Raw genomic sequence first — 27,745 nt, 5'->3', positions numbered from 1 at the left:
CAAAGACATACTCGGAGGCTCTGATCAGAATTCTACCAAAACAGCAGCGGCCACCACAGCAGACACCCACACAACTGCCTCCACAGGGCACAGCACATGCAACACATAGACCACAGAGTCAGTGTGTCAAACAGTCACAGCCCTTAAGGCCAAACACAATGCCAGACACACTTGTCACAGGTGACTCCATAGTCAGACACACTGACGTCCCGCTCACCAGATCGAGTACGGAGGAGGTCACAGTAAGCTGCCTATCGGGCACTGGAATCCACCACATAATGCAAGCACTCAGGTCACTCAACTGCAAGTACAAGTCTGACCCAGTCATTATCCATGCTGGTGTGAACGACCTGAGATGTACCTCCCTGGACTACATGGAAAGAGACATAGAGGATCCCTCTGATTATGTAGGCCAGGCAGGTATGACCCTGACCTTGAGCAGTATCCTACCTTCACCAAGTATGATGCCACATAAACAGAGACAAGATGATCAGCTGTAATAATTTGCTTAAACTATGGTGTCATTCAAAGGGGGTCCAATGTCTGTCTACCTGGGATGACAAGCTGGATAGGCCACGCTGATTTGCAAGGGACGGCTTGCACCTGTCACCCCTGGGCTTCCGGATTTCGCCTGATGCTCTTGCCACCCTCATTGTGCCTTTTTTATGCAAGAATCAGATTCTACACCTACCACCCTAGAACACAGAAAAGGAAAGACACTAAGGGTAATGCTGCTCAATGCCAGAGGTCTCAACCTCAAGCTGCACACACTCGATGCCCTTCTCAGTATGTAGCACGTTGATGTCTGTGCTGTGCCTGAAACCTGGTTCACGGCTTCTGACAGCACCCCGGCACTATCGGGTGTTACCTCATATCATGCGTTCCGGCACCAAAATCCGGACAACACCAAGAAAGGAGGGTGGGTGTCCATATTCATCAAGGACACCCTCACCTCAAGGTTGGTGGCAACACACGATGCATTGGAGACCATCCAGGTGCCAGTAACCGTAGGCAAGACTGCTCTGCAGTTTGTAGCATGTTACATGCCACCCTCTCAAACTCAGGTACCTCACACAGCTGTCCTGAAAACACTGGAGGGGATAAATGTATCTCCAAACACCATCATACTGGGTGATTCCAACTATCCAAATATAGACTGGGATCACTAATCAAGGCCCCAACACTCTAACCCAAAGGTTCCAAGAGTTCATGCACTCAAATGCCATGGAACAACTGGTCACCATCCCCACAAGTGGAGACAACATACTAGAACTCATCATCACGAACATGGGGTCACACTGTTCACCACCAGAAGTATACCCATCATTGGTGAGATCAGATCATGAACTAATCTCAGTGGGAGTCCACATTCCACCCACACCCTAGATAGAAAAACAAACAGTGAAGACCTTCTCAAATGCCGACTTCACATTTCTAAGGACTGGTGTGGTCTCTTTCAAGGCCCCCAAGCCAGCGGACACCATTTCCCAAGCCGCTGTATCACTTACAAATGCCTTCTACCAGCACCTCCAGGACTGCATGGATCAGGCAATCCCAAACAAAACAAAAACTCTTTGTACCACAGGCAAGCATCCAGTCTGGTGGACCCCAGCCATAAACAAGCTCTACAACAAAAGGAAGGAGCTACTACAAGATAGAGCGAAATCCGTAGAAGGGAAGACAACCCTGCTCATTATGAGTAAAACACTGGGTTCCCCCATACAATCATCCAAGGCAAGTTTTGAGAGTAAACCCGCTCAGGACTCAAGGGACAATCATGAGGCCTTTTTTACCTATATTTGACACCTGGGAGGGAACTCCCAGATATGCTCAGAATTAGTTCGGAATGATGTAAATATCACTGAACCTACAGACATTGCCAACATACTGGCTGACAGGTTCATTGTGGATTTCTCCCCCCTCCCCCCAACTGGAGGGGTATCTACACCAGAGGATTGTAGCCCCCCAAACATCTCCAATGCTGGGGTGAGAACTGCTCTATCCAAGGCGGAAAACACTTTATCCATGGGACCAGATGGTGTCCCCAGTTGTGTGCTCCATGAACTCAATGAGGACTTACACCCGCAGTTAGGGCAGCTGTTTAATATTAGCCTCACCTCAGGATATGTGCCCAAGGAGTGGCATACGGCAATGGTGGACCCACTTCACAAAGGAGGTGCCTCCACCAACCCCGGAACCTACCATCCCATCAGCTTGACAAGCCTGGTCTGCTAAGCTATGGAGAGGATCATAATGGGAATAATAAATGAAGACATAGGGGACTTGCAGACGTTGGATCCAATCCAGTTTGGCTTTGTCAAGGGCAGATCATGCCTTTTAAACTTGGTTGACTTTTTCAAGACAGTCACCCAGGCCATTGACGTGGGCAAGGCAGTCCACACAGCCTACCTTGACCTGGCAAAGGCTTTCGACACAATACCCCACTCAGGTATCATTGAAAACATCACCAGCTTAAATGTGAACCCATACATCACAGGATGGGTTGCAAACTGGCTAAGTGACAGAACACACAGGGTCAAAGTTGCTGGTGCCATGTCACACTCCAGAGCTGTCACAAGTGGTGTCACACAGGGCTCAGTCCTGGGCCCACTTTTGTTCAGCATCTACTTTTCAGAAGTACAAGCAAACACAGGAGGATTATGGCTGACAAAGTTTGAAGATGACTGCAAACTGGGAACCATAGTTGGAAACCCATCTGACACAGACATCCTTCAGAAGGGTCTCATAGACACAGATAACTGGTGCCAGAGCCATGGCCTTACGTTAAACGCTAAACACTGCATAGTCATACCCTTCGGGAACAACAAGGTTACCCCTAGTTCCCATCTAGGTGGCAATCCTCTAAGCACAGAAGAGGTTATCAGGGAAATGGGCACCCAGGTTGACAGTAATATTTCGTTTGACACTCACGTTGCCAGAGTAGGCCTGGGGCAGTTCCTGCTATTAGGACAGAGGTGTGACCTGGTAGTGTCAGGGTGCTGATGTGGGCTTTGACCCTGTTTTCTATTACAGCACTGATATCTACATTCTCTATACTGTGTGTGTTTACACTGCATGCATTTATACTTCTGGCATTGGGTAGCATTACATCTGGGTTACTATCCCTTGTGGTACCTATGAGGTAGGTTTGTGTTTTTTGTGGTTTATGATTGGTGAGGGTGGATGTTAGTCGGGTCCTCAGGTGTGCATATGGTACATGGCATTTGGTACTTAACACATGGCATTCATGCCTCAGGTGGTGCTGCAGGGCTGCCTCTGTCGGATGCACATACTACACTCCCTGTACATGTTTGGTAGCAGGTTGTGTCATGTTAGGCATCCCTGTTACTATATGAGTGATTCAGAGCGGGTATCAGTCCCAGTGTTCCTACTGACCAAGTGTATGTGCTATGCGTTGCCTCTTTGCCAAGGCCATTACAAAAAACCCCACAAAAACAAAACAAAACAAAACAAAAAAAGACAAGACTATGGCATCAGAGACATGTAAGATGCTATCTACCATTAAGAGGCAATGATCCATATCAAGCCATCACAATTACCCTTCTGAAAGAATTACTGCCTTCAAATACCCAGAAGTATGACCTAACCTAACCCTCAATTTCAATTTGCACATTAACAAAGCTGTTTCCAAAACTCAGGCATTTCTTGTTTCACAATATGTTAAAGAACCCATAGACTTTGCTCAAAAAAAAATATTTATTTATTTTACATTTGTTTTCCGGGATAGTCCGACTGGATACATGTCCATTTTCAGCAGAGGCCCGGGGAGAAAAGCTCCAATTACAGACAAACATCACACATACGAGCCAAGTATATTTACAAAGTAAGTAAAGTGTGGCCCTCAAGAGGGCCTCACAAGATTAACAGTGTGTCACAGAATAAAAAACAAGTAGGATACACCAAAAAGTTATTATTTACAAAGTATGTAAAGTGTGGCCCTCATGAAGGGACTCAAGATTCGCAGTGTAACATAATATACAAAACAAGAAGGTTACAGCAAGCATTTGTGAGCAAGAAATGAATATAGTACTGTTTAAATAAGGAAGTAGATATGGAGATCAATCAGGGTTGGTACAGGGATAGAGCCAGTGGATTTTAAAATACTGTTTGAGGCCTTTTTTGAAGAGACTTGGAGAGGGTTCAACATCAAGGTTAGCTGGAAACTCTTACAATGGCTCTGCATGTACCAGATATGCATCCCTCTCTGGAAGGATGTCACACAAAGCATAAAAGACCTTTTTTATGGACAGTATCAGTGCACCTAGTTGATAGGGTTACCACCTGACTCTCTTTCTGCAGTTCTGGCCTGTGTGTGTGTGTGTGTGTGTGTGGGGGGGGGTGAAAATTGTAAATGTACTTATACTTTACAAGAAAAAATATTTACTGATTTTTCTCTAAATGTCACAGAAATCGTTGCAACTACTCATAAGTTATCTTAACACAAACTATTATAAATAACATTTAAAGCTTAGAATTTCAATACTGGGTTGCTGCTTATGTAAATTTGTCAGAAGAGTTGACAATTTCCTTTAAACCTCTGACTGATCTAATTGCTTTGTTTTGCTATGAAAGGGGAGTGTTAAGTTCTCCTCCCCTCTGCAATAAAAACAGTGGAAACAATTCCACAGCTTTCTGTCTTTTTTTATATCAGCTGCTGTGTTCCTGACAGCAGGATTAGTTGCCCATCTAAGATTGACAGCAGTACCTGACAGGATCAACTACAAATTTAACTGTGTCTATGATATGTCATGCAGGTGGAGACTAACTTCTCTGCAAAGTATGTGAGAAGTTGAGTTTAAAAAAAAGTAGGTGGGCTTTCCCTACCTTTGACTCCAATGCAAGGAAATAAAAGTTTTAAAAACTACAAGCAGATTTCTGGTACATACATAATGCTGGAACCATATTGTAGGGAGAAAAGAAACCCAGATTGAGTTAAACTGTATGAGAGGGTGGAGTGCTCCTTTAAGCCTCCTTTAGCCAGTGGACATTGCAAGCATTAAACAATGCTACAGGGAGTAGATATAGTCTACAGATAAAATTGTTTAAAAATACTCTAATATGGGTGCCATCGTTGTTCATCAATGCACTAATGATTGACACTTTTTCATGTAATCATCAGTGTTTGACTACATGAATTTGCCCCAGATGAGTGAGGCTGTGGTACCTGTGGGATTTCTCTTTTCTCAGGAAGCAGTAACCTGATAAGTTGGTACATATAAGTAGCAGAGGGTTGGGGACTGCAACTTCCCACACTGGGGGAATGTGCAGGGGGCTAAACGCCAGCTTTTTTTTCCCCACTTTAAGTAAAGTTCTTATTTGTATGATATCTGTTTTGCGATCAGAGATTTGACAACTGATCAAACAACAGCTGTGCTGTGGATTCATTATGAAGCAATCATTAACAGGTAGTTGTACAAATCCAAAACTACAAAAACATAGGTTGATTAGTAGCCTAAGGAATGAACAGCAAATTCACAAAACAAAACTTAGATGAGGGATTAAAGTTTTAGGTGCATTCCAACTCTACCCACTTGGAAGTCTTGTGCAACTACTTATCAGCAGCCCTATATGTGCAAGACCAGCAGAACACCAATGAAAAACACACTGGTCTAGGGCAGTCGGTGCTGTCAATAAGCCAAAATGTTATCATGTTTTTCCTACCCCAAATGGCAACACTTTGTACTGGAACAGTTACTTACCTAGAGTGACCCACGGAATATTGTCTGGAACACCACTGGTGTGCCAAAAGGTATGAAGTCTGCCCAGCATCATCATCCAAACATCCTGCAGAACCAGAACATCAAGTGCAGACATAATAAACATGTTAGCTGAACTCACGGATGTTCAAAATGGGGCAAACTAGCCCATTTCCCCTCAATACTATAAAACTGGAGTAGAAAATTCCCTGTCCCATTACAAACACATAAAACCCTCTACAGTGTCTGTTCCACCAATAAAGGTCTTTCTGGAAGAGAAACTATAAACACTAGCAGACAGCTGACACAGAAAAATTCTAGAACCTACTACTTCCTTTACAACAGCTCAGCAAATCAAGGCAAACTAAAAAAGAACTGTTGCATGTCCATCAGTCCCATGGTAAAAGCACAGGCAATATCTTATCAAGCTAACTTAGCTAACTATTTTGATGTTACTGTGTGGTTTAAAGTGAGGGTGAATATAAAAATACAAAAATAAAGATGATGATGTGGGATTTTTATCTGCTGGAAAATGGGTTAAGGATAAGATAAGAGACTAGGTGTAAAATAGGAGACCTCTTTTCTTACTCTTCACAAATGCACTTAAAATTGGCCTCAATAAATTACCAGGGATCTACTATGAGGAAACCAAGACATAACCTTCCCCAGAGTTACCCCAATTTTAAAATAGGCTTGTCAAGCATTAGTCCATCTGAGTCTGAAAGTAGAACATTACAAAAAACCCCACAAAAACAAAACAAAACAAAACAAAAAAAGACAAGACTATGGCATCAGAGACATGTAAGATGCTATCTACCATTAAGAGGCAATGATCCATATCAAGCCATCACAATTACCCTTCTGAAAGAATTACTGCCTTCAAATACCCAGAAGTATGACCTAACCTAACCCTCAATTTGAATTTGCACATTAACAAAGCTGTTTCCAAAACTCAGGCATTTCTTGTTTCACAATATGTTAAAGAACCCATAGACTTTGCTCAAAAAAAATTATTTATTTATTTTACATTTGTTTTCCGGGATAGTCCAACTGGATACATGTCCATTTTCAGCAGAGGCCCGTGGAGAAAAGCTCCAATTACAGACAAACATCACACATACAAGCCAAGTATATTTACAAAGTAAGTAAAGTGTGGCCCTCAAGAGGGCCTCACAAGATTAACAGTGTGTCACAGAATAAAAAACAAGTAGGATACACCAAAAAGTTATTATTTACAAAGTATGTAAAGTGTGGCCCTCATGAAGGGACTCAAGATTCACAGTGTAACATAATATGCAAAACAAGAAGGTTACAGCAAGCATTTGTGAGCAAGAAATGAATATAGTACTGTTTAAATAAGGAAGTAGATATGGAGATCAATCAGGGTTGGTACAGGGATAGAGCCAGTGGATTTTAAAATACTGTTTGAGGCCTTTTTTGAAGAGACTTGGAGAGGGTTCAACATCAAGGTTAGCTGGAAGTGAATTCCAATTTTGCCAACAAAGTTGGCAAACAGGGAGTCACCAGCTGAGTTTTTAACTTTGTGTGTTTGGATCAACAGCTTGTTCGATGAGCGTAGCAGCCTGGAGTTACTATATGGTTTTATGATATTCTTAAGAGTGGGGGTATTTTTGAGTTGGTTAAGAATACTGTGCGCTACTATTAGCTGATTGAACTGAAGTAAGCTTGGTAATTCTTGCCACCCTAGGAGATTGAGGTCTTGACAGTGATGTGTCCTATATGTGGACCCGGTGGCTTATCTGGCAATATGGTTGTAACAGCGACAGAGCTTGCTGAATAAACAATAGCCAAGAGTGTTTTCCTTCCATCTGTAGAACATGCACTATCAGTCTCTGAAGGCACATCATTCAAATTAAGTAAACTGCAATGAATGAAAAACAAAGTTAGCTGTTTTACCTCATCTCCCACAAACTCCCATATCCTGGCTGAGGCAATCTGGCTTTGAGTCCTGTCTGGAGCTAAGCTACTGATACATAGTTTAGTTTTAAAATACTAAACCTAGACCAAGTGTCTTTACATCACCCCAGAGCTAAGGAGAAAAAAACTATTAGAACCCTCAAATCAAGTAGTTAAATCATGAAATCCAATTTCTCTCACTTCTATGGCTTTTTTTACTTCCACATTCCAAGTGGTGGAATTCCCTTTCTACTGTAAAAAAAATATGTATATATTTGTTTGCTCTTCAATGAAAGAGTTAGCTGGGGGGTGAATGTAAATGTAATAATCCAATCGCTACTATGTAGCGATTGGGTTATTATAGGAAAGAGCTTTTACTTCTGTTCTTCAGTTGAAGAGCTATCTAGGGTGGGGAGCTGGCTTGTCATACATATCAGCACAGGGCACTGACTTAGCCATCTACTCCTCTGGTGAATTAAAAGGCTTCTTTACCCTTTTTGCAACTCAAATATACTTCTTTGAGTTTTCCACTGAGAATAACTGCTGGAGCAGAATCTGGCACCGTTTTCTGTCACAGTACTGGCAATAAACCCTTTAAATGAGGAAGTGGGGGAATTGTCTCCCTACAAAAAATGCATTTTTTGTTTTTTGCAATTGGTTTAAGGTTTGATAAGTCTGTCATCCAGATGAAGTTCTGACCAATGGTTCATACTAGGCTATCTGCCCTAGGGCATTTATAAGCCTAGCCAGAGTGTGTTTGGCATTCGCCACCCATTTTAAATGTATTTTCCTATGCCCTTTTTCGAGGTTAGTATACTGTGCCTCTGTCTAACAGTGACACAGAAGTGATACCCGGGGTAAACCTATGATCTCCCATCCACTCATCAAGATTCCTCTTGAAGAGAGTCAATGAGGGACTCTGCCTAACCTGGACTGGGATTTTACTGCAGAGTGAAGGGAGCCTCTTGGTTATGAAGCTGTCCCTCCAGCATGTCCTATTTATTTCAGTGCTGAGGTCCAAGTCTCTCGAGCGCGTAGCTCGATGGGATTTGGATTTTCTGAGGTGCAGCATGTCCATTAATTCCAGGTTGGACATGGCTTTATACGTCAGGCACAGATCGCCTCTGAGCAGGCGGTATGCCACTGAGTAGAGCTGGAGTTTCTTTAACCGGGCAGCATATGGCATCTGTTTGAGCCCTTTGATCCTCTTGGTGAGGTACTTTTGGGGTCTTTCCAGTTGCTGCAGGTGTCTGGTAAGGTACATCCCAAAAAGGGCATTGTACTCAATTATGGGCCTGATGAGGGATGATTAAAGACGCACGATGACCTCCCCTGATCTAGATGTGAATCCCTTCATGATTAGGTGGGCTATATTTATTTATTTATTATTTATTTATTTTATTTTATTTTACATTTGTTAACCGGGAGAGTCCGACTGGATACATGTCCATTTTCAGCGGAGGCCCGGGGAGAAAAGCTCCAAGTACATAACAGACATATGAACATTGTTAATGCAAAAAAAGGAAGATAGTTGAGTTCTAAATACAATATAAAGATACATCACATCTTGGGAAAAAAAAAAAAACAACAGCAGCATATTAAAAAAAACATAGGTCAGTTACAAAGGCGAGGCGCCTTGTTAAAAAGCGGTTAAGGATAGTGAGGTAAGAGAAGGGTAAATGATAGTGGTTAATCAGGTTTGGAACAGGGACATTGCCAGAGAGTATTGAGATGGGGTTTAAGCTTTTTTTGAATTGTAGGAGTGAGGGTTCTGAGGTGAGCATGGTCGGTAGGGAGTTCCACATTTTACCTACAAAGTTTGAGAATAGAGAATCCCCAGCAGAATTATTGGCTTTGGTAGTTTGAGCTAAGATCTTATTGGAGGAGCGTAAAGATTGCAGGTTAATATAGGGGTGAATGATGTTTTCAGAGCTGGTGTTTTCTCTGGGTGATACAGTATCTGGTGAGCCGTTTTGAGTTGGTTGAAATGGAGTTGGCTGGAAAACTCTAACCACCCTAGTTGCTTCAAGTTAGTGCAGTGGTGCGTTCTAAAGGTGGAATTTGTGGCAAATCTAGCTATGTGATTGTAACAAGAAGCAAGTTTGTTAAGGGTGGTCTTGTTTAGGTTTGTAAAGAGGGGGGAGGCATAGAAAAGAGTTGATAGTAGGTGTGTGCTGGCAATTGTAATTTTAGCGTGAGGAGTGAGAAAGTGTTTTACTTTATAGAGAGAGCCAAGCTTTTTATTGACGGTTTTGATGGTAAGATTGAAATGGGTGTCAAATTTAAGGGAGTTATCAATGGTAACACCTAACAGCTTTGTGTGAGCTTCTGGTGAAATAGTGATTCCATTAGAGGATGTAATAGAGAAGGTGGGGGGAAGAGTCTTGTTAGTGGGTGAGAAAGGAAGTAGTTTTGTTTTGTTGGGGTTGAGAACTAGTTGTCGACTTGAGAACCATTTTTCTATTAGGTTGAAGGTGTCTTGGGTTGAAGCAGTGAGGTCTGCCAGGTTGGAGGCAGTGCTGATGATAGTCGAATCATCTGCATATTGAATGCATGTGGCATGGGGGGTGATTGTGGGCAGGTCATTAACAAAGATGGTGAAGAGAAGAGGGCCAAGAATAGATCCTTGGGGAACTCCAAGTGTAACAGGTAGGCATGTAGATAATTTGTCTTGCCATAGAACAGCCTGTTGCCTATTGGACAGGTAGGACTGGAACCATTTCAGCGTGGAATTGCTGAGTGATAGTTTTTTTAATGTATGGAGGAGTTGAATGTGGTTCACCATATCAAAGGCCTTGGAGAGGTCTAAGAAAAGAGCAGATGATAGTTTATTATTGTTTCTGAAGTTATTGATGGTATTAGAAAAGGATAGTAGGGCTGATGTGGTACTGTGATTTGGCCTGAAGCCATGTTGGGAGTTAGCTAGAATTTTATTTTTGGTGAGGTGTTCCATCAGTTGTTTGTGGACACACGTTTCCATAATTTTGGCCAGGGGTGAATATAAAATGTTTTTCTAACCACTTTGGCCACGTGGTTGTCAAATGAGAGATTGCTATCAACTTGGGTCCCCAGGTCCCTAATTACTTCTTTTGTACTTAATGGATTACCACATATGTGGTAATTTGTGGGCACTTTGTTTTTGCCAAAGGGGATGACTATACACTTTTTGGCGTTTAGCTTGAGGCCATGGCTCTGGCACCAGTTGTCTGTTTCTATGAGGCCCTTTTGGAGGATGCTTGTGTCGGCTGGAGAGTCGATTATGGCGCCCAGTTTGCAGTCATCTGCGAACTTGGTCAGCCACAGTCCTTCCGTGTTGGCCTGTACCTCCGAGAAATATATACCGAACAAGAGAGGTCCCAGGACTGAGCCTTGTGGGACGCCACTTGTAACTGGTTTGGAGTCTGACATGGCTTCAGCAATTCTAACCATGTGGGTTCTGTCCTTGAGCCAGTTTGCAACCCATCTAGTGACATAGGGTTTTATATTTAAGCTGGTGAGCTTATCTATAATGCCCGAGTGGGGTATTGTATCGAAGGCTTTTGCAAGGTCCAGGTAGGCTGTGTGGACCACCTTCCCCTTGTCAATGGCCTTGGTGACTGTTTCAAAGAAATCGACCAGGTTTAAGAGGCAGGATCTGCCCTTAACAAAGCCGAACTGGGTAGGATCCAGTGTCTGTAGGTCCCCAATATCTTTATTTACGAGGTCCATGATGATCCTTTCCATAGCTTTGCAGACCAAGCTAGTCAGGCTTATGGGGCGATAGTTTCCAGGATCCGTTGTGGCACTGTTTAGTCATCCAAAAGTACAGTTTTGTACCTACCATAAATGTAGATGTTCGAGTGTTCACCCTGCTGCAGTCATCACACTTGGGTTATCCTGCCGTCAGGCGGTCCCGCAGTCGGCCTGAATTCCAAAGTCTTGGTCCGGCGTCGATTGCTGTCGCTTCTTCCCTGAATGTCAGGTGCCCCCAACAGGTAGGCAAAATATATATATATATATATATATATATATATATATATATATATATATATACATATGGCTATATAAAAATCAAACAAAACCCTTAGGCACAAGCAAATACACCACAGAGGTAGTATAGGATAAAGTGGTAGAGATAAGTTCAGCTAGTTCAGAGGGGATGGAGGGAGGGTAACCTGGACTGCAGCAGGGTGAACACTCGAACATCTACATTTATGGTAGGTACAAAACTGTACTATCTTCATCGTGTTACCCTGCTGCAGTCATCACACTTGGGTTGAATCCCAAAGCTAAGGATGGGAAGTGGAGTCAAACAGGGTTAGAAGAAGTTAGTAGGCCCTGCAAAACTGCAGTGGCAAAACCAGCTCTAGTCTTAGAGTATAGAGATAAGTGATAGTGTTTGGTGAAGGTGTGCACTGAACTCCAAGTAGCAGCTTCCAGAATATCCTTGGTTGGCACTCCCCTGAGAAAGGCTGCTGATGTAGCTGTAGCCCTGGTGGAGTGGGACCTAATGTTAGCAGGTACTGGTTTCCCATGATGTGTGTAGCAGAAACGTATGCAATGTCCTATCCATTTTGAAATGGTCTGTTTTGAGATAGCTTTTCCTTGTGATCCTGTAGCATAGGCTACAAAAAGCTGGTCAGTTTTTCTGAAAGCCTTAGTTTTATCCAAGTAGTAATGCAATTGCCTGTGAATGTCCAAAGAGTGCAGGAGTCTTTCTCCTTTGTTCTGGGGATTTGGGAAGAAGGTGGGCAAGTGAATGGTTTGGTTTAAGGCCACACTGGATACCACCTTTGGCATAAAGGAAGGATTAGTTCATAGAGAGACTCTGTCTTGATGAAAAATGATGAAAGGTTCCACTGCCAATAGTGCCTGTAGCTCTGAGACTCTTCTAGCTGAGGTTATTGCTAGTAGTAGGGCAGTTTTCCATGAAAGAAAATTTAAATCAGCTGAAAAAGCTGGTTCAAAGGGCGGCAGTGTAAGCTTTTCCAGAACAAAGTTGAGATCCCAAGTAGGTGTTGGAGCTCTCCTTGGCGGTCTTAAGTACTTAGCCCCTCTGAGGAACTGTCTTAGGAGTGGATGTGAAAATAAAGGAGGATCCGTGCTGTAATGAGCTGAAATTGCTGAGGCGTGGATCTTAATAGATGAAAAGGAAAGTCCTTTGTGTAACATCTCAGTTAAATATTACAGAATCTGAGGGATGTTCGGATCAAGAGGGTTTAGGCCTTTAGCCTGGTTCCAGGCACAAAATCTTTTCCATTTGTCTGAATAGGTTTTCCTGGTGCTGGGCCTCCTGGCCTCCAGAATGACATCCATAACAGCTTTGGATAAAGGTGTTGTCTGGTTGTTTAGGTAATTTGCCAAGCAGCCAGGTTTAAAGTCTTGAGCTGGCTGTGTAGAATCTGATGGTCTCGCTGGGTGAGCAGGTGAGGCATTTGTGGCAAAATCCATGGTGGGCCATGGGCCGTGTTCCTTAAAATTGGGTACCAATGCTGGCGTGGCCAGTCTGGTGCAACGAGTATCATTTGTGGCCTCTCTAATCTGACTTTCAGCAGTACCTTTGCTAGAAGAGGCAGTGGAGGAAAGGCATACACTGTTAATGTCCATACACTTTTCAGGTACCACTGTAATTTCCTCATATGCAGTTTTGCAAATGGTATTAGTAGTATGCAAGATGCCATGAATCCCAAGGCCTGCAGAATTTTTCTTGCAGGGAGTTGGGTCTTTGTTGCCATTATTTTGAAATATTGAAACAGCTGTTGTTGCTTGTTTGGCGTGAGATAAGGCATCTGGGCCGTTGTATTCAAGTTGGCACCCAGGAATATTATGTTTTGTGAGGGTACTAGTTTTGATTTCTTTTCGTTTACTGTGTACCCTAGGCAACTTAGAAGGTGTTTGACAAATGCCAATTGCTTTAAAAGAATGTCCTTGCTTTCTGCTTGATTAATGGCAGTCATCCAGGTATGGGTATATTTGAATTCCTCTTTGTCTGCAGCATGCAATTACTGGTGCCAGGCATTTTGTGAAGACCCTGGGCGCAGTACATAAGCCAAAGGGCAGTGCAGAGAATTGATAATGCGTTGAACCTGCAACGAAGCAGAGGTATCTTCTGCAATTTTGTCTGATAGAGACATGCAGGTATGCCTCCTTGAGGTCCAAAGTGACTAGCCAAGCATTCTTGCCCAGCATGGGAAGAAGCTACTGTAGTGTTAGCATCTTGAAGTTTGGTACTTGCAGATAGGTGTTCAGAATTGAAAGATCCAGAATGGGTCTCCATGCTTTGTCCTTTCTTGGGACTAGGAAGAGCCTTGAGTAAATTCCTTGTCCTTGCTCCTGTGCAGGTACCTATTGAATGGCTCTTATGTTCATGAGATCCATAATTTGTTTTTGTGCCTCTGCCCATTGATTTGGTGGCAGGTTTGGCATTCCTTTGATCCTTGGTAAGGTATGAAAGTGGAATCTGTATGCTTGAGAGACAATGTTTAGAACCCATTTGTCTTTTGTGATGAAGTGCCAGTTGTCTGCAAAAAATGCTAGTTTTCCTCCCAAGGGAGTTGCCAAGAGGGAGTTGCTTGGTAGGTTGAGGATAGAGTCATTGTGTTTGTCTTCTGCTAGCCTGGGGCCTGTCTTCTCCTCCTTTCTGGGTAGAAGAACCCCATTGGCGAGGTTTGTAAGGGTCCTGTGACAGGCCTCTGCACCTTGGGCGTCTGTATTTGACCCTCTGTGATCTGTCTGAAGCTGGAAAGGACCAGTTTTTTGTTGGCCAATTTCTGCTGAAATTAGGGGGTTGTACCTGCAAAAAATCCTTGACTGTTTGCATAGACTTTGCCTTATCCTCCATTTTCTTTAAAACCTCTTCTGCTTTGACACCAAATAATACATCCTGTTGTAAAGGTGCATCCAATAATTTTGCTTTAACATGGTCAGAGAGGGATTTTTCTTTTAACCAAGCATGTCTACGTATGACAGAACCAGTAACAGCTCCTCTACAGGAAGCTTCCAATGAATCAAATCCGCATTGTAAAGTATGTTTGCCCACCTGTTCAACTGCATGCAACAGATCCTGCATTTCCTTGAATTCAGGCTGTTCTGAATGCATGCTCATTTTTTGTTTTAACTGAGACATAAGGAATTGTTGATATTTCAACATGTGAAACTGGCAATTTAATGCTCTCATAGCCAGAGTTGCTGAGGTGTTTATTTTCTTTCCCCATCTATCTAGGGCTCTGGAATCCCTTTCAGAGGGCACAGGATTTTTAGTCATAGAAGCTTTTGCTCCCTTAGGACCCTGGGAAATTGTTTCTGGGTTAGCTACAGGGCTTTTATAAAGGAATTTGTGTGAGTCAGGTACTCTGTAGTATCTGTCTGGTTTGGCTGGAGCAGGAGGTAGAGAGTCTGGATTTAAACTAGACTCCAAGTAAACATCATCCACAATATCTAAAACAGGAGGGATAGCAAGAGGTCTGTGCTGGGGTAGTAAAAGGAACTCTCGGAGCCTTTTCTTAGAATCTGAGTAATCCTGGCCTTCCCAGTGGAAATGTTCCCTCATGGTATGTAAAGTTTCCCCAAAGGAGTAGTCTTCAGGGGGAGATGCTGAAGGAAAAGAATCTTCAGCATCAGAATCCTCATAAGGTGGTAAAGTGTAATCCTGTTCCTCAGAAGAATCTGAGGAGAGAGAAACCTGGTCAGAGGATGCATAATCCTCTTCCTGTCTTGGTCTTTTATCAGGAGGGGGATGGGAACCCCCGATAAGGGTAATCAAATCTTCAGCCATCTTAAGCATCTGTTTCTTAGGCATTTTGTGTTTCCGTTACACCGTTGTCTAGTTCTGCTCCGGTGTCGGTAGATGGCTGCGTTGGCCTAGTAGACTCCGCTTGGGAATCCACAGCTGTCTGGGGTTCCAGTTCTGCGGTCGTCAGGAGCTGCATAGGAGCCTCACTGAAAACCGGAGAACCGGCGACAGGCCCAACTGAGGCCTCGGTGTCTGGCTTATTCCTAGGCTGCCTGTCCTTGTCCTTGTGTTTTTTATGAATGGCGGTCGTCGGCTGCTCCAACGGCATGATATAATTAAATTTCCTACCAAAGTAATGCCATGCGAAGTCAAAATGGCATTTGATAGTTCGTTTATTAAACCTAGCGCAAAACCGACAACCTGTGAGGTCGTGGTCTGGGCCTAGGCAAGGAATACAATAGGAATGGAAGTCCTTATGAGGTATTTGCTTCCCACAAGAAATGCAATTGTTAACTTTTTCTGACATCGGACTGAGGCAAGAAAATGTTCCCCAATGGGGTACTTAGCTTTAATGAAGACTTCGGACTGAAATTCAAATCGAAAATCTCAGGTGTCGGCCGACCGGCACTTGCGAACTGCTTCTGCTTCGGGCACCGTGCGGCAAGAAAGACTGAAGAAAATGGCGTTGGATGCCTCTTATATACCCCTGGTGCACTGACATCAGGGAAGAAGCGACAGCAACCGACGCCGGACCAAGACTTTGGAATTCAGGCCGACTGCGGGACCGCCTGACGGCAGGAAAACCCAAGTGTGATGACTGCAGCAGGGTAACACGATGAACATTGTAACAGAACTGAATGAAAACACTGTGGTTCACCTACCTGAATAAAGAAGCTAGTAACCACTTCCAAGTTCCTACTTGAAAGATCTGGACAGAAAATGTTATGTAGGAGTTAATTTAAAATACTAAGCTAGGGTCACTACCCACTCAGCTGGAGGCTGTACAAGGTGTCCACTACTTTATGACCACAGGAACAGAGTCTTCCTGCCCCTAGACATCTATAAGAGCATTTTTAATTACTGGTTTTAGAAGGGAAGACCCAGGGCTCCTCAGGCTTCTTCTCCAGATACGAAACTAGGACCCAGGATAGAAGCACAACGTCTGTTCATGCTGACGTCTGTAAGCCTTACGGTGTCCTCAAAGAGGGTGTAATTTGAACAGGACTTAGGAGGAAGTCTCACTGCTCTTAGCCATCTCCGAGACAATAGTATGCAGGCATTCAGATTCCTCATAAAAGCTTGCTAAGGACAGAATACTACTTTCACTGTTAGTTTTAGGCATGGGGTCACGCATGGTCTTTTTAACATGGGGTTATGCATAGTCTTTTTTTTTTTTGTTTTTAAACACCTTTACTGAATTATCACTTGTGACATAGGCAAATTTTCATTTATATAAAAATAATTAAACCATATTAACAAATTCACATTTACAGTCATACATCACATATGTTGTTATACATCCTATAATCCACACAAATTTATATAAATTATTCATTTCCTGCCTTCTCTTACACCTCATTCCAAAGCATTTTCTGCATGCATTGTTCCCATCATTTCCATTTCTTCTATGTAATTTACTCTTGCCCTTTTCTAAAGATCCCACCTCCTGTTATTTTATCTCTGCTAAAATATTCACTACTTCATGTATAGCTGGTTTAGATTTTGATTTCCACATTCTAGTAATTGCTTTTTTGGCAGCCACTGGAATTAAATGTAACAAGCCTTACAATGTTTAGGCAGTTTAGATCCTGTATCCCAGTTCAAAAAATTATTTCTTTACACTCATTTGCACACCAAGTATTCCTAACAGAGTACTCTGTATGGAATTTGTAAAGTCTGTCAACTTATTATGCCCCAAAACATATGTTCCCAGTTATCTTTCTTCCTCATCACACCTTCAACATTTGCCATTTACCTGGGGAAAATTTTTTTGGAATCTGCTCAGGGTATTAAAGTATCTATGCAAAAACCTCTGGGCAAAAAAAAAAAAAACAAAAAAAAAACAATCTTCTACACTTAGTTGCATATTTGGTAGTGAACATACATCCTTCCCATTATATCTTTGCATTGCAAATATAATCTCTCTTCCCAATCTTTTCTGACCTCTTCGGATTGGCTCCTATAATTATTGTGCATTATTTTATATGCCCTACTAATTATCCTAACCTTTTCTCTTTGTCTACATTCAGATATCAATCTCTGATAGGGAAGGCAATCACTAGCCTGCAATCCAAATGCCTTCTTGGCATCTTCCCATTCTATTATCTCTCCTTCTCTAAACATTTGTTCCCAATACCTTGGTTCCTTTGCCAGCTTCCCTCTTGTCAATCTAATTGCAGTCATCCCTACTGGCAGAATCTTTCTCCAGTTCCTGTGTTGGCTTAGTTCTTAGAACACTTTCTGCTACTTTATGGACATAATATTCTGTATGACTGTTATTCTCCTTAATGATCTGTGCCTAAGTATAATAGGGAAGAAAGAGGTAATTGGGAACATACTTTTTGGGAGTGTAACGAGTTGGCAGTATCAGAAATACTTGGTGAGCAAATTGGTATAACTAAGGGAATTATTTTTTGAGCTCGGATACAAAATTGGAATTGCCTAGACAAAGTAAGGTCTTGCTGAGTCTAATTATGGTGTCTGCTAAAAAAGCAATTACTACAAAGTGAAATCAAAGTCAACTACACTACAGTCATACATCACATATGTTGTTATACATCCTATAATCCACACAAATTTATATAAATTATTCAGTTCCTGCCTTCTCCTAAACATCATTCCTCTTCCAAAGCATTTTTCTGCATAGAAGTGAATATAGTAACAGAAATAAAACAAGTGGAAATGGGATCTACAAAACAGGGTAGGAGCAAATTACATACAAAAATGGGAATTGTAGGAACAATGCTTGCAGAATAATTGGAGAAGGAATGAGGTTTAAAAGAAGGCAGGATCTGAACGAGCTATGTAATGCTTGACTGGCAATGACTGGACAGATAAGTAGTGATGTACAATGTCTGCAACTAAGAATATGGCTAGTTTTCATTTATATACATGTATGATTGCCTATGTCATAAGTGATAATTCAATAAAGATTTTTCTTGTTTAAAAAAGGATCTGTCTAAAATTCCATTCTTTATGTAGTTCTTGAATTATCTACCTGCTTCATCATCATCCCTTTCCACTAAGAGTTGTAGCTTTCTGCTTGTATTATGTATAATAGATTTTGCGTAGCTCTAAAATATTTCTTCAGATCAGGTAATCCTAAACCACAACTGTGCCTCCCCTTGTTTTGTGGGATTTCCCTTATTCTGTAATACTATAACCTTTGTCAGTCCCTCTACATAACTACTTATTACTTCTTAACAAGCTCTCTTTCTTTGATTTCTACCCTATTTTAAAATCCACTTTATTTTTCCCCACTCACTAGCTATAACTTCTGGAGAGGATAATTTCTACTAACCATTACCTAAATTCCACTCTTTTTAACAGAACGGTGGGGAAGTGCCAGTGTCTCATCTTTACTTCATTACCCTGCATTTTTATCTTAGTAATTATTGGCACATGATCTGAAGTAGTTATTGGATGTGTATCAAAGTTCTCAATTAAACTGACACGTTCCTATGAAATATAACTTCCATTGAGTCTAGCCCAGTTATTGTACCTTGGGGAATAATACGTACATTCTCTCAGAGTTCCTGCTACTTAATTCACATCTTTCATTCTGAATATCTGCATAAATTTCTTCAGAAGTCTACCATCTTTTGTTATATTTTCCATTCTAGCCCCCCCCCCCCGATACATCCTCACTGTTGAAAATCAAATTCCAGTCCTGACTAAGTAATATTCCCTACTGAAAGCCGATTATGTCTCCTAAAATTGCTTTACTACAAATCTGCCACTATCATCTTTTTTCACTCTTCTATCACAACTGGAGATCCTCTAGCAATTAGCATAACTGCTCCGCTTTTCCTTTGTTCATGATAACCTGTACACTATATATCCTGAAATGCATTACTTAACAAATTTACATGCTCATTCCTTTCCAAATGTATCTCCTGTAGCATTGCTATTTGTACTCTGCATTTCTTAATGCAATTAGATATCCTTTCCTTTTTGTCTATACCTGTGAGACGATTCACAATCCTAGATAATATGGACAGTGTTGCCATTATAAGAAGCCATTATTCCCACCTAGTATATGGCAGTTTTTTTAATGTCTAATTCCAGCATTTGTGATACATGTACCAGTTACTGTTTGGCAGGTTAATCCTTTATACATTTTTTTCTTATCAACATTACAACTTATGTACATCTTCAAATAATTAAATTTAACCCTCTTAATAGGAACATTTGTGCAAAATAGCTGCTAACACATGCCCTAGTTAACCTGAAAGTGAGGTTACCCAAGATAAGACGCATGTTATTGCTCGTGCTTCTGCATACACTAATTGGTGTCTGTTCCTTTTTATCTTTATTCCCCTTTCCCCAGATGTGAAACTACTTGCACACTTTCAGAAATCATTAACTTTTTGCTTTGAAGAAACCAGTGGTCTGTCTGTTATTGCCTATTATCATCTTTCCTCCCTGGAAAAGTAAGAGAATAAAGAAAAATGTATTCTGTTGCAACCTAAAAGACAATCTGAATGATTTACTGCTAAAGGAAGATTTTATTACATTCAGTGTTCTCATATTACTTGTTTCCACTTAAAATTTGTTAATTGATTCAGCCAAGGATCTTAATCCAGACATTCACCTACACAGAAGTAAGATACAACATATCAGCTCTGCATATATTATGCTCTGTGTACTTTTACACCCCATATCTTCAACCTCAACAACCCAAGATTAAAGCTTACACATGCTTTTGTCTAGCTTTTCTTCTCTTTTTGCACTGTAATGCCTACATTGATTAATACTCAAAAAAAAAAAAAAAAAAAAAAAAAAAAAAGAAAGAGACAAGGAAGAAACTTGGGCATCTCTTTACTTTAATAACTTTATCACATACAAGAACAACTAAAATAACTTTACAATAAAATATGCAATTTATATTCTGAAAAGTTTCATAGAAACAATAAACTGTTTTACTTACAGTTACCATTTCCTTTCCTCCTCCCCCCAGAGTCCTTCCAAAAGCTATTGACATGAAGTGAAGCAAATGCTTTCATTTCCTCACAAGTTTAACAATGTCAACAACAGTCCACTCTTTCCACTCATTCTTATACAGCCGTATTTCACAAATGTGATCAAACCTTTGCAGTCTCACATTTATTCACTAATTTCCATTTTGCTGGTGGTCTTCCTGTTCATCTCCATCTCCTAACTCCAGATTCCAGGTCAATTCCACAGTGCTCTTGATTCTTCTGGTCAACACATGTGCTTTTCTTGATCTCTCCATTCAAAAAAATGACTCTGATCCTTCAGGAAAAAATATTCTGAAGACAGCTGAATACAGCAGCTTGAATCTCACACCTGCATCTCAACATTCCCTGATCACTGGAAGAAATCTGTTTCTCTTCTGCCTGGTATACAATGAATAATCATTTTCCATAAACACTTTACTGTCTCCAGCTTTTAATACTTTGTACTTTGCCCTTTTGCCAGGATCAATCCTTTTTGCTGGTAGGTTTGCATCTTTACTAATAAAGTTCAAAAAATTAACAGTTCACAGATAGAGCACTTCAGTAAGAACATACATTACCTCTAGGTTTGCATCTTTACTAATAAAGCTCAAAAAATTAACAGTTCACAGAGAGAACACTTCAGTAAGAACATACATTACCTCTATTATTTACTAGGTTGTATAAATATGGGGAGATTCCTCAAGATTGGAGATATGCACTTGTTAAACCTGTCTTTAAGGGAAAGGGGAGTAGGACAAACCCAGAGTCATACAGACCCTTAAGTTTATGTCATGGAAAAATAATGGAGAGGATAATATTTGATATGTTACTGTCAGAATTGGAAAGGTTGGGACTTGAAACCACATATCAGCATGCTTATGTTGAAAATGAAGATAGATATATTACCACCTGTAATACAATATTCTATAACAATACACTAAAAGCTGCTCATGAAAAATTGTGCAGTGATGTAATTTATATATATTTAACTTCAGCATTTGAGAGGGTCATACACAAAACACTGGTCAATGAATTGGAAAGTACTATTTTGCAAAATCTTAACATAACAGTAGATGTCCTCCTCTTCACTGTTGCAGTATTTTTCACCCAAGGGATCTCCTGCCAAGCACAGTCCAACATCTGGCCAATATACCAAAGCCTTTAGGTCTTACAGACACCATACGTCACAGGTATGCTCCCCATGCAAGATGTATGGCATAAAGGTGATGTACGGATGCAAACACTCAAAACTGAAAAAGCCCTAAGAGGAACAGAATACCCTCAGAGACAAAGAAGAACATATGCATCCAAAAGAAGAAAGGAAGAAGTGCCATTCAGTAAGGTGGGCAACAAAAATACAATGCTAGAGCCAGGAAAGAGGGGGAAGAAGGGAGGAACCGAATACTGCAAAGGTGAAGAGAAGAAAATCCATTGTTATGGTAACATTGTACACAACTGTATTATTTCCTTCCCTATCACTGTTGCAGTATTCTTTGCCTAAGGGAGCGTACAAGAGGTTAAGTGGAAGTCTGGGAGGAGGAAGGAACAGAAGAGACCTCTACAAACCCATGTAGGACACCCCTGGCAAATCCAGTCCCACCCCGGCCCTGGAAATAAAATCCAGCTTATAATGTTTATTGATAGTATGAAAAGATGACCAAGTGGCTGCCTCAAGAATGGACTCGGTATCCAAACCCTTGAAAAAGGCACCAGAGGAGGCACCCGCCCTGGTAGAATGTGCCTTTACAGCCAAGAAAAGACATTTGCCATAAAAAGAACAAAACAAGGAAATGGCCTTAGAAATCCAGGAGGAGATGGTTTGCTTAGAAACAGTCAAACCAAACATCCTGGGATGAAAAGAAACAAAAAACTGCTCAGATGTTTTAACAACTTTAGTTTTATCTAGATAATATCTGTGCTGTCTATGCAAACCCAAGGTGAGAAGAATATTCTCAGTGGCACACTGTGGAGAAGGAAAAAAAGGCAGGGAGATGAACAGGTTGATTAAGGGACAACTCATCGACCACCTTGGGCATAAAAGGAGGATTCATACAAAGAAACACTCTGTCTCTAAGAAAAAAACAAAAAAGGAGGAATAGCCATGACATCCTGAAGTTCAGACACTCTCTTGGCAGAAGTAAGAGTCAAAACAAGAACAGTCTTCCAAGTAGAATGTAAGTAAGATGAGGAGACGGGCTCAAAAGGAGCCTGGATTAATTCTTCAGTACAAAATGAAGGTCACAAGAAGGTGGAATAGGCTTCCTGGGAGGCCTGCTGTGAAGGGCACCTTTACGAAATTGTATGACCTCAAACCTAGAGGCTAGAGAGGATTCAAGGGCAGACAAGCAGAAATTGCTGACAGGTGAGCTTTAACTGAAGAATATGCCAACCTAGCAATACGAAAATCACACAAACAACAGAGAACCACAGGAACCTCCAAACAGAGGGGATCCTGATGGTGAGAGAGCACCACACAGATAATCTTTTCATTTGGACATATATCATTTTCTGGTAGTGGGTTTCTTGACCTCCTGCAGAACCCGGAGCATATCCTCAGAACAGAGGTGCCTAAAAGGGCTCAGAACCCTATCACCCACAGTGTCATTTAAAGAGTGGATAGATGATGATAGACAAGAGAGCCCTTGTCTTCTCTGAGAAGATCCACCTGGTGAGTTAACCTGGGGTGGCTGCCCCAGGCGAAGTGAGAAAGAAGGGGGAACCAATGATGTCTGGGCCAGAAGGGAGTCACCACCAAGATTTTGGGAGAGTTTTGGCTGATCCTGTGCAGAACTTGTGGTACAGAGGAAGGAGGGGAGGGTAGAGAAGCATTCCTTTCCAAGGAAAAGACATGGTGTCCACCTTCCAAGTCAGTGGACTTGGAAATATGGAACAGAACACAGGAAGTCGTCTGTTCAGAGGGCAGGAAAAAAGGTCTACCTGAAGAACATCCCACTAATGGATTATGTCCAGGAACAAATCTCTGTGAAGCATCCATTCGTAAGCCTGTGTTCTGAATCTCCTCAAAAAGTCTGCCATGAGATTGAGTTTTGAGGGAATGGAAGCCTCCTGAAGAGTCACTTGATACTGAATAGCAAGACTGTAGATCTGAAGAGCTAGTCTGCAAAGGGGACAGAACCTTGTAGCCTTCCTGCTTGTTGACATACCACATCACTGTGGGATTGTCTGTGAATACCTTGAGGGTGCAGGGATGAAAGCAGAAATGAAAAGCTTGCACAGCCAAAAAGTACAGTTGTGTACCTACCATACATGTAGATGTTCGAGTGTATTCACTGTTGCAGTCATTACAGTTATCCTGCTGGCAGGCTACCCGCAGTCGGCCCGAGTTCCAAAGTCTAGGTCCGGCATTGGTTGCTGTCACCTCCTCCCTGACGTCAGTGCACCAGGGGTATAAAAGATGCAGCCGACGCCATTTTCTTCAGTTTTTCTTGCCCCAGATGTCAGGTGCCCCTAAAAAGGTAGGCTAAATTATGCCAATAAGCATGCATACACAAAAAAACAACTTTTACTTCATCTACCAGCAAATACACCACATAGGTTGTATAGAACAGAGAAGTACAGAACAGAGAAGTACAGATAAGTCCCAGCAAGGAGAAAGGGGATGGTGGGAGGGTAACCTGGACTGCAACACTGAATACACTCGAACATCTACATTTATGGTAGGTACACAAAACTGTACTATGTTCATCGTGCTTCACTGTTGCAGTCATTACAATTGGGTTGAATCCTAAAGCTAAGGTTGGGAGGCTGGCTAAATAGGATTAGGAGAGGCTATCAGGCCCTGCAGAACTGCAGTGGCAAAGCCTGCCCTGGATTTAGAGTAGAGAGGTAAGTGATAGTGCTTTGTAAAAGTATGCACTGAACTCCAAGTTGCAGCCTCTAAGATGTCTTTGGTTGGTACTCCTCTGAGGAAGGCTGCTGCTCTGGTTGAATGTGGCCTAATGCCCTTAGGCACTGATTTGCCATGCTGTGAATAGCAGAAACAAATGCAGTGGCCTATCCACTTTGAAATAGTCTGTTTTGAGATAGGCTTTTCTTGTGATCCTGCAGTATATGCCACTAGAAGTTGTTCAGTCTTTCTGAAAGCTTTGGTTCTGTCCAAGTAGAAGCGTAGCTGCCTGTGAATGTCCAGAGAATGCAGAAGTCTGTCACCCTTATTCTGTGGGTTGGGTAAAATGTAGGCAAATGAATTGTTTGCTTAAGGGCCACACTGGACACTACCTTAGGCATAAATGTAGGGTTTGCCCTTAGAGAAACCCTGTCAGGATGGAAAATGATAAAAGGTTCCACAGCCTTGAGTGCCTGTAACTCTAAGACTCGTCTAGCGGAGGTTATTGCTAGGACAGTGTGAGTTTTTCCAAGACACAGTTGAGGTCCCAAGCAGGTATTGGTGCTCTCCTTGGAAGTCTTATGTTTTTGGCCCCTCTGAGGTACTGCCTTAGCAATGGATGAGAAAAAATAGGTGGTTCTGTATTGTAATGAGCTGAAATGGCAGAGGCATGAATTGTAATTGATGAAAAGGAAAGGCCTTTATCCAGCATCTCAGTTAAGTATTGCAAAATCTGAGGAATATTTGGAACAGTCGTGTCAATACCTAGTGCCTGGTTCCAAGCACAGAATCTCTTCCATTTTTCTGCATAAGATTTTCTGATGCTAGGCCTCCTGGCCTCCAAAATAACATCCATAACTGCTTTAGAGAGAGGTGTGTCTTGAATGGCTACATTATCCGCCATGCTGCCAGGTTTAAGGTCCTGAGTTGGCTGTGCAGTATCTGACTGTCTCGTTGAGTCAATAAGTGAGGAATTTGAGGTAATGTCCAAGCTGGGCATTGAGACAAGCTCTTTAGAATTGGGTACCAGTGCTGGCGGGGCCAGTCTGGGGCAATCAGTATCAGTTTTGGCTTCGCTTGTCTGACCTTGAGGAGTACCTTGGGGAGGAGAGGCAGAGGAGGAAAGGCATATACTGTTAGGTTTTTCCAGCTGAAAGATAGAGCATCCACTTTCCATGCTTGCTTGTGATAAGCCCTTGTGCAGAATCTCTGTAGTTGGCAGTTGTGGGGGGAGGCAAATAGGTCTATGTCCGGACATCCCCAGTTCCTTGTTATCATGCTGAAGACTTGTGGATCCAATTTCCACTCATGGGGATCCATTAGGTTTCTGCTTAGTTCATCTGCCAGTGTATTTATCCTTCCTGGCAGGAATTGTGCTTGCAGATGTACTTGGTAAGTCAGTGCTGTGTCCCACAAGTTCATGGCTAGTCTGCACAGGGGGTAGGAATGCGTGCCCCCCTGCTTGTTTATGTACCACATGACTGTAGTATTGTCCGTCTTTATCAGTAATTGTCCTGGATGAAGTTGATCCTTGAAGGCTGTCAGGGCATTCTGAACAGCTAGCATCTCTTTTTGATTGATATGTAGATGCATTTGACTTGCGGACCATGTGCCCTGAATACATCTTCCTGCCATATGGGCCCCCCAGGCATAATCTGATGCATCTGTTGTCAATGTCTGCCTGGCTGTGGGTAAGGTGAATGGCTGTTTCTGCCCACTATCGAAACTCCTGTTGCAGGCAGGAAATGAGAGTAATTACTGTTTCCAGGCTGTGGCAATGTTGAGTCCAAACACTTTTCAGATACCATTGAAGTTTCCTCATATCAGTCTTACATATAGAATTAGCAGTATGCAGGATGCCATGAAGCCTAAAGCCTGCAGAATTTTTCTTGCAGATAATTGGGTCTTTGTTGCCAACATTTTGAAATAAGTAGTCAGTAGTCTGTGTTTGTCTGGCGTGAGATAAGCCATCTGGGCAGTTGTATTTAAGCTTGCACCCAGAAATATTGTCTTTTGAGAGGGTACAAGCTTTGATTTCTTTTCATTTACTGTGTACCCTAGACCTGTTAGTAATCTTTTTACAAATGCCAGATGCTGCAGTAGGATGTCCTTGTTCTCTGCTTGAATAAGGCAGTCGTCCAAGTAAGGATATATTTGTATTCCTCTTTGTCTGCAAAATGCAATTTGTGAAGACCCTGGGCACAGTAGATAAGCCAAATGTCAGTGCAGAGAATTGGTAGTGCATTGAGCCAGCTATAAATCTGAGGTATCTTCTGCATGATTGTCTGATTGGGACATGCAGGTATGCCTCTTTTAGGTCTAAAGTCACAAGCCAAGTCTTCTTGCCCAGAATGGGCAGAAGCTGCTGCAGAGTTAACATTTTGAATTTTGGAATATCCAGGAATGTGTTTAGTATAGACAGGTCCAGTATTGGTCTCCAGGCTTTGTCCTTTCTGGGTACCAAGAATAGCCTTGAGTAAAATCCTTGTCCCTGCTCTTGCTGTGGTACTTGCTGAATGGCTCTCATGTCCATGAGGGATGAAACTTGTTTTTGTGCCTCTGCCCATTGATTGGGTGGCAGGTCTGGCATACCGTTTGGCCTTGGCAGGGTGTGAAAGTGGAACCTGTATCCTTGAGATGCGATATTTAAGACCCATTTGTCCTGGGTGATCATGTGCCAGTTTTGTGAAAAAAGTGCTAGTTTTCCCCCCAAAGGAGCTGCCAGAAGACAAGTGTTTGGTGCTGGCAGGGGAAAGTCATTGAGACTGTTTCCTGTATGGCTGTGATTTTTCCTCTCCGCTTTTGGAGGTAGAAGCACCCCATTGTTTAGGCCTGTATGAGCCTTGGGGCTGTGATCTGCCTCTGGGGCATCTGTATCTGCCTCTTGTGGCCTTGTCTGACACTGGAAAGGACCATTTTTTTGTAGGCCAGTTCCTGCTAAATCTGGGAGGCTGTACCTGTAAGAATTCCTTTACTGTTTGCATAGATTTAGCTTTGTCCTCCATTTTCTTCAACACCTCTTCTGCTTTAACACCAAACAAGGTATCATGTTGCAATGGAGCATCTAATAGCTTTGCTTTAACATGATAGGGCAGATTCTGTTCTTTTAACCAAGCATGCCTCCTAATGACAGAACCTGTAACTGCAGCCCTGCAGGAGGCCTCTAGAGAATCAAGACCACATTGCAAAGTATGCTTTCCCACTTGTTCAGCTGCATGCAATAAATCCTGCGTTTCTTTGTTTTCTGCACAGTCTGAATTTGCCAACATTTTCTGTTTAAGCTGTGACATAAGATATTGCTGATATTTAAGCATATGAAACTGACAATTTAAAGCTCTTACAGCCAAGGTAGCAGAAGTATAAATCTTTTCCC

At 42.0% G+C, this 27,745-nt stretch overlaps 1 protein-coding gene across 1 annotated transcript in view; it reads right to left on the bottom strand.

The window, feature by feature from the left end:
• Positions 1-27,745, bottom strand: part of LOC122804407 (melanoma inhibitory activity protein 2-like) — a 1,673,436-nt gene that overhangs the window by 659,102 nt on the left and 986,589 nt on the right. The window lies entirely within an intron of this gene.

The sequence above is a fragment of the Protopterus annectens genome, chromosome 6.part0 (assembly GCF_019279795.1).
Source record: "Protopterus annectens isolate FY-2018-M chromosome 6.part0, PAN1.0, whole genome shotgun sequence".
Lineage (NCBI taxonomy): Eukaryota > Metazoa > Chordata > Ceratodontiformes > Protopteridae > Protopterus > Protopterus annectens.
The sequence above is the reverse complement of the archived record's forward strand: the minus strand, read 5'-3'. Positions and strand labels throughout refer to the sequence as shown.